Raw genomic sequence first — 6617 nt, 5'->3', positions numbered from 1 at the left:
CCTTTCTGAAAATACTTCAAGACGATATGAAAACATGTGTAAAGATTTCTTTAACTTTTTCTTATTTTTTATTCATTTAGATAGTCGAAAATTTTCAGTAAGTATTCTATGCTGTGCACTGTACATTAAATTTTTTTACCATACACCATTACATTCGCTATCTGTAGGTATTGTTTCATTAAAAGTTGCACAAAATTTCACAGTCGTTTCCTGTGAAGATACAATATTCTTTCTAAGAGTCATGTTAGTCACATAGATATATCCTATCTATGTGACTAACATGATATAACGGACTATCCGTCCGTTATGAAATTAAATGGACTCATGTCAGTGTAACTCGTTTAAAATTGAGAAATGCATCGTATACTCTGAGAAAATTATTTGAAGGATTAATATTCAGCATCTCCTGTGGGAAAATTTCGCTTCTTTCATTTTTCAAGTATATGTTATGTAGATTAACATGGTCGAACAATGAAGGGTGAGGTAAATGATTATTTTTACGATTTTTCTGAAATGTGTCAAATACGAAATATGGTATATCAAATTGTGCAGAGTTATAGTAATTTGTGATGTGTTGTTGTTGTGGACATCAGTCCAGAGACTGGTTTCATGGAGCTCCCCTTGCTACTCTATCCTGTGCGAGCTTTTTCATTCCCGCTACCTACTGCAACCTACATCATTCTGCATCTGCCTAGTGTATTCATCTCTTGGTCTCCGTCACCGATTTTTACCCTGCACGTTACCCTCCAATACTAAACTGGTGATCCATTGATGCCTCAGAACGTGTCCTAAAAACCGATCCCTTCTTCTAGTCAAGCTGTGCCACAAATTTCTCTTCTCCCCAATTATATTCAATACCTCCTCATTAGAGCATCTGTAAAGTTTGGAAGGTAGGAGACGAGATACTGGCAGAAGTAGAGCTGCGAGGGCCGGGCGTGAGTGGTGCTTCGGTAGCTCAGATGGTAGAGCACTTGCCCGCGAAAGGCAAAGGTCCCGAGTTCGAGTCTCGGTCGGTGCACACAGTTTTAATCTGTCAGGAAGTTTCATATCAGCGCACACTCCGCTGCAGAGTGAAAATCTCATTCTGGAAACATCCCCCAGGCTGTGGCTAAGCCATGTCTCCGCAATATCCTTTCTTTCAGGCGTGCTAGTTCTGCATGGTTCGCAGGAGAGCTTCTGTAAAGTTTGGAAGGTAGGAGACGAGATACTGGCAGAAGTAGAGCTGCGAGGGCCGGCGTGAGTCGTGCTTCGGTAGTTAAGATGGTAGAGCACTTGCCCGCGAAAGGCAAGGGTCCTTAGTTCGAGTCTCGGTCGGTGCACACAGTTTTAATCTGCCAGGAAGTTTCACCTCCTCATTAGTTATGTGATGTACCCATGTAATCTTCAGCATTCTTCTGTAGCCCCTCATTTTATATCCCCTCTACTTCGACCAGCATCAGTTATTGTGCTCCCCAAATAGCAAAACTCCTTTACTACTTTAAGTATCTCTTCTCCTAATCTAATTCCATCAGCATCACCCGACTTAATTCGACTACATTCCATTATCCTCGTTTTGCTTTTTATGATGTTCATCTTATATCCTCCTTCCAAGACACTGTCCATTCCGTTCACCTGCTCTTCCAAGTCCTTTGCCGTCTCTGACTGAATCACAATGTCATCGGCGAACCTCAAAGTTTTTATTACTTCTCCACGGATTTTAATACCTACTCCGAATTTATCTTATGTTTCCTTCACTGCTTGCTCAATATAGGGATTGAATAACATCAGGGATAGGCTACAGCCCTGTCTCACTCCCTTCCCAACCACTGCTTCCCTTTCATGCCCCTCGAGTCTTATAACTGCCATCTGGTTTATGTACAAGTTGTAAATAGCCTTTCGCTCCCTGTATTTTACCCCCGCCACCTGCAGAATTTGAAAGTCAACATTGTCAACATTGTCAAAAGCTTTCTCTAAGACTACAAATGCTAGAAACGTAGGTTTGCCCTTCCTTATCTAGCTTCTAAGATCAGTCATAGGGTGAGTATTGCCTCACGTGTTAGAACATTTCTACAGAATCCAAACTGATCTTCCCCTAGGTCTGCTTCTACCAGTTTTTCCATTCCAAGTCCCCGGGAGTAGACAACATTCCACTAGAACTACTGACGGCCTTGGGAGAGCAAGTCCTGAGAAAACTCTACCATCTGGTGAGCAAGATGTATGAGACAGTCGAAATTCCCTCAGACTTCAAGAAGAATATAATAATTCCAATCCCAAAAAAAGCAGGTGTCGACAGATGTGAAAATTGCCGATCTATCAGTTTAATAAGTCACAGCTGCAAAATGCTAACGCGAATTCTTTACAGAAGAATGGAAAAACTAGTATAAGCCGACCTTGGGGAAGATCAGTTTGGATTCCGTAGAAATGTTCAAACACTTTAGGCAATACTCACCCTATGACTGATCTTAGAAGCTAGATTAAGGAAGGGCAAACCTACGTTTCTAGCATTTGTAGTCTTAGAGAAAGCTTTTGAAAATGTTGACAATGTTGACTTTCAAATTCTGAAGGTGGCAGGGGTAAAATACAGGGAGCGAAAGGCTATTTACAACTTGTACATAAACCAGATGGCAGTTATAAGACTCGAGGGGCATGAATGGGAAGCAGTGGTTGGGAAGGGAGTGAGACAGGGCTGTAGCTTATCCCTGATGTTATTCAATCCCTACATTGAGCAAGCAGTGTAGGAAACATAAGAAAAATTCTGAGTAGGTATTAAAATCCGTGGAGAAGAAATAAAAACTTGGAGGTTCGCCGATGACATTGTAATTCTGTCAGAGACGGCAAAAGACTTGGAAGAGCAGTTGAACGGAATGGACAGTGTTTTGAAAGGAGGATATAAGATAAACATCAACAAAAGCAAACCGAGGATAATGGAATGTAGCCGAATTAAGTCGGGTGATGCTGAGGGAATTAGATTAGAAAATGAGACACTTAAAGTAGTAAAGGAGTTTTGCTATTTGGGGAGCAAAATAACTGATGATGGTCGAAGTAGAGAGGATACAAAATGTAGACTGGCAATGGCAAGGAAAGCGCTTCTGAAGAAGAGAACATTGTAAACATCGAGTATAGATTTAAATCTCAGGAAGTCATTTCTGAAAGTATTTGTATGGAGTGTAGCCATGTACGGAAGTGAAACATAGACGATAAATAGTTTGGACAAGAAGAGAATTGAAGCTTTTGAAATGTGGTGCTACGGAAGAATGTTGAAGATTAGATGGGTAGATCACATAACTAATGAGGAAGTATTGAATAGGATTGGGGAGAAGAGAAGTTTGTGGCACAACTTGACTAGAAGAAGGGATCGGTTGGAAGGACATGTTCTGGGGCATCAAGGGATCACCAATTTAGTATTGGAGGGCAGCGTGGAGGGTAAAAATCGTAGACGGAGACCAAGACATGAATACACTAAGCAGATTCAGAAGGATGTAGGTTGCGGCAGGTACTGGGAGATGAAGAGGCTTGCACAGGATAGGGTAGCATGGAGAGCTGCATCAAACCAGTCTCAGGACTGAAGACCACAACAACAAAATATTTGAACACCAACAGACAGAAGAACAGTTAGAGATTATCTTGTTGATACTGCATTTGAAAACAGATAATAAACTACAAATTTAGAAAATAATACAAACTCAATTGAAACTAATCATTTCTTGACTGCAGTAAAACCGAAAATTAAGGAGATTGTTAAACCACTCTAATAATACATCATGGATTGAAAATAACCTTAACGAGACTAGCAGAAATATCATGGAATTCCTGTTCCTGACAGAAAACTATAGGATCACAAATGAAAGAGAGATAATTGAAAAACTTAAGATTGGTAAACACAATATTTTATCAAGAATGGGTGGTGCTTAAGTACATGGATCAAGATGAACATTAAATAGAATCATTGATTTACAACTAGGAATTAACAGATGTGTTCCATTGAGTGGATCATCTTACATCAAATTATCGGGTAAACTATAGTAAGGCATGTATTAATGTGAAAAATAAAGATCAAAAGCGTTTTCTGCGATCTATAAACTCTTGTTTATATATCACTAAAACAAATGAGGCAGGTTTAGTATGACCTACATACTGCATGGTCCTTAATTTAAACTTATAATTACTATTGTTTTTCGTTACTGAACCATCAAATTTCATGTGCATTCGTAATTGAAATCAGGAGGCGGGGGCAGTATTGAATTTGACAATTCTGTTTTCTTAAAGAGAATCCGAAATGAACGCTGAACATCCCAGTAGTGCATTCCGCCAAGAATAGTTTTCATTCACACCATGCAAGATAGTGAAGTGGAAAGCCAACTAATGATTGGAGTTCAGATGATGGGGACAAGATGGTCAGGTTATTATTCATTTTCAAATTCCTTCTATAGAGCCAATGGTTAAAAGTTGTTTCCCTCTTTATTATTTTATATGACGAAAGACAGGTGGATTTCAGAGGACTAAAGGATCTGAACAGGACCCTTCATAACAGACTTCATTTCCCGTGGTCATAATCACAATATGAAATCCTATAACACTAAGTATTTTGCAAAGCAAGATTCTGGTTGTGTTCCACAATAGCTCGGTGCATCTGGTGAAGGAATACTAGTTACCCTCATATCCTGTTCAAAATGAGTGGGCACAAGGTCCCACATAGGATTTCAGATGAACATGAGCTTAAAACTAGTACCTGTTAATATTCCATGCACGCAAATGTTTAATTCACAGTTTACCTAACATCCTACCCGCTGAAAGAGAAATATTCTTACAAAATGGTTCACTGAAGATGAAACGACCACTCTCACTACACCTTCAGACCGTGCATATCCATACATCCACTGACCATTAGCTTCTTCACGAGAGTGCTGGAAGTGTCACAGAGCGTTCTCTCTTTTGTCTGCCCCACAATCTTGTCAACCGCTGGTTTCCTTCCAAACAGCTGCTTTTTCTTGTCAACCTAAGTCGTCGCAACCTGATCAGAGGGTAATGTCCTGTTGTACCTCACACCCTCTTTGGAGCAGTGCTCCATCCACTTTTGGTACACCTGCACAACAGACACTGTACCCTACCACCATAGATGTCTATACCATGCAAGGTATGTCAGACATTCTTACAACACAGTGGATATGATTACTAGAAGCACTAAAAGGAAAATGAAGTTTCTCTTATTACAAAATAATTAAACAACAATGTCTTCTTTCGTCGATTTTGTTTATATTCTCAAATTGACGGGATTAGTCAGAAAATGTAGCAAAAGAGTGACATGGCGTGATGAGAGAGACTAGCTAGGAATGTCTCATTCTCAGTTACTTATATCTACTGCTTACATCACGAATTTAGATTACTGCCTCTGTATAAACACAGATATCTTGTATTTCCGTTTCATATCGGGAATGGAAAAAAAGAACACGAAAGAGAAACACAGGAACGTCTCGCTTTGTTGATACACATTGATAAGGTGATAGTCATGTTCATGTACTTAATCCGCTAGAACATGCTTTTTCATTCTAGAGAGCTTTGCTTTTATGTCATAGCAATAGGTTCTTAAATTTCCTCACAATGACTTCCACTGCTTCCATACTAAAATATTTTTTTCGGTTTGTCTATTGCTGATACTGTGGGAGCACATGAAGGAGAATGGAGTAGATTCATCTCAACACCATATCTCTACGATGTACTACCTTCAAAATACTAAAGGACATATGTGCAGTGTCATCCCTCTCCTATATCTAACGGTTGCATTAAAGGCCTACAGTTTCTACTGCAAATCCCACATACTGGTTTTCTTTTCCTAGGTGTATGTGTGGTACTACCCCTCTCATGGATATCTAGTCTTATACCACAAATTTCAATTACTATCTCTGTATAAATACAGATATCCTCTTTTCCCACTTCATATTGGGATTTTTCTCATATTTTTCAATATGCTTCCATATTTTCCGTATTTCATATATAAAAATACAATAATATTTGCGCTCTTCGGTACCTACTGTATGTGGGCTGCTTTCTTTATCATCCAGCTGTGATACAGGTTCCTCACCCACGCAGAGTATCTACAAAGCAATTCTTCGGCCCCAAAAAACTGCCATAAATAGACATTGTTAGCTATCACTGCCAACCAATGTATACTTTAAAACACATGGGTTTTATAAGATACGTGGTGTGTTATAATGTTTGCACATTGCAGGCAGGTATGTTGACTCTTAGCTATTTTAAATACAGCTTTATGCTGAAAAAATTTATTTCCATGATAACCTAACAATGGTTACCTTTATACTTTTCTTTTATGTTGGTGACATGGGTTACTGATCAACTAAAGGTATCAGATGTTATTCGTACAATAAAGGTCGTTGATGTATGTTTGTTACAAGCGATAATTGTATTTGTAGTAATGTTTGAGGAACTTTCTGCATCCAGTTGCAAACATGTGCACACCAATTTCACTATCACTGTGTGTCAGTTGTTGCAGTTTGGCGAGGGTAATGGGCTCACAAGCAAATACTCCCAAATGAAAAACGTGGATACGATTGTGTGCAGGAGCGCACCGCATTTCATAGTGCTTGTGATACGATGTCAATGGCATAAATTTAGTGACGTCA

At 39.3% G+C, this 6617-nt stretch overlaps 1 non-coding gene across 1 annotated transcript; it reads left to right on the top strand.

Moving 5' to 3' along the window:
- The first annotated feature begins 944 nt into the window (after positions 1-944).
- Positions 945-1018, top strand: Trnas-cga. Its single transcript has one exon. It is a non-coding gene; the product is annotated as a tRNA-Ser (tRNA).
- Positions 1019-6617: the final 5599 nt, after the last annotated feature.

Source organism: Schistocerca americana, chromosome 1 (genome assembly GCF_021461395.2).
Source record: "Schistocerca americana isolate TAMUIC-IGC-003095 chromosome 1, iqSchAmer2.1, whole genome shotgun sequence".
Taxonomy (NCBI): domain Eukaryota; kingdom Metazoa; phylum Arthropoda; class Insecta; order Orthoptera; family Acrididae; genus Schistocerca; species Schistocerca americana.
This window is presented reverse-complemented; position numbering and strand designations above follow the sequence as displayed.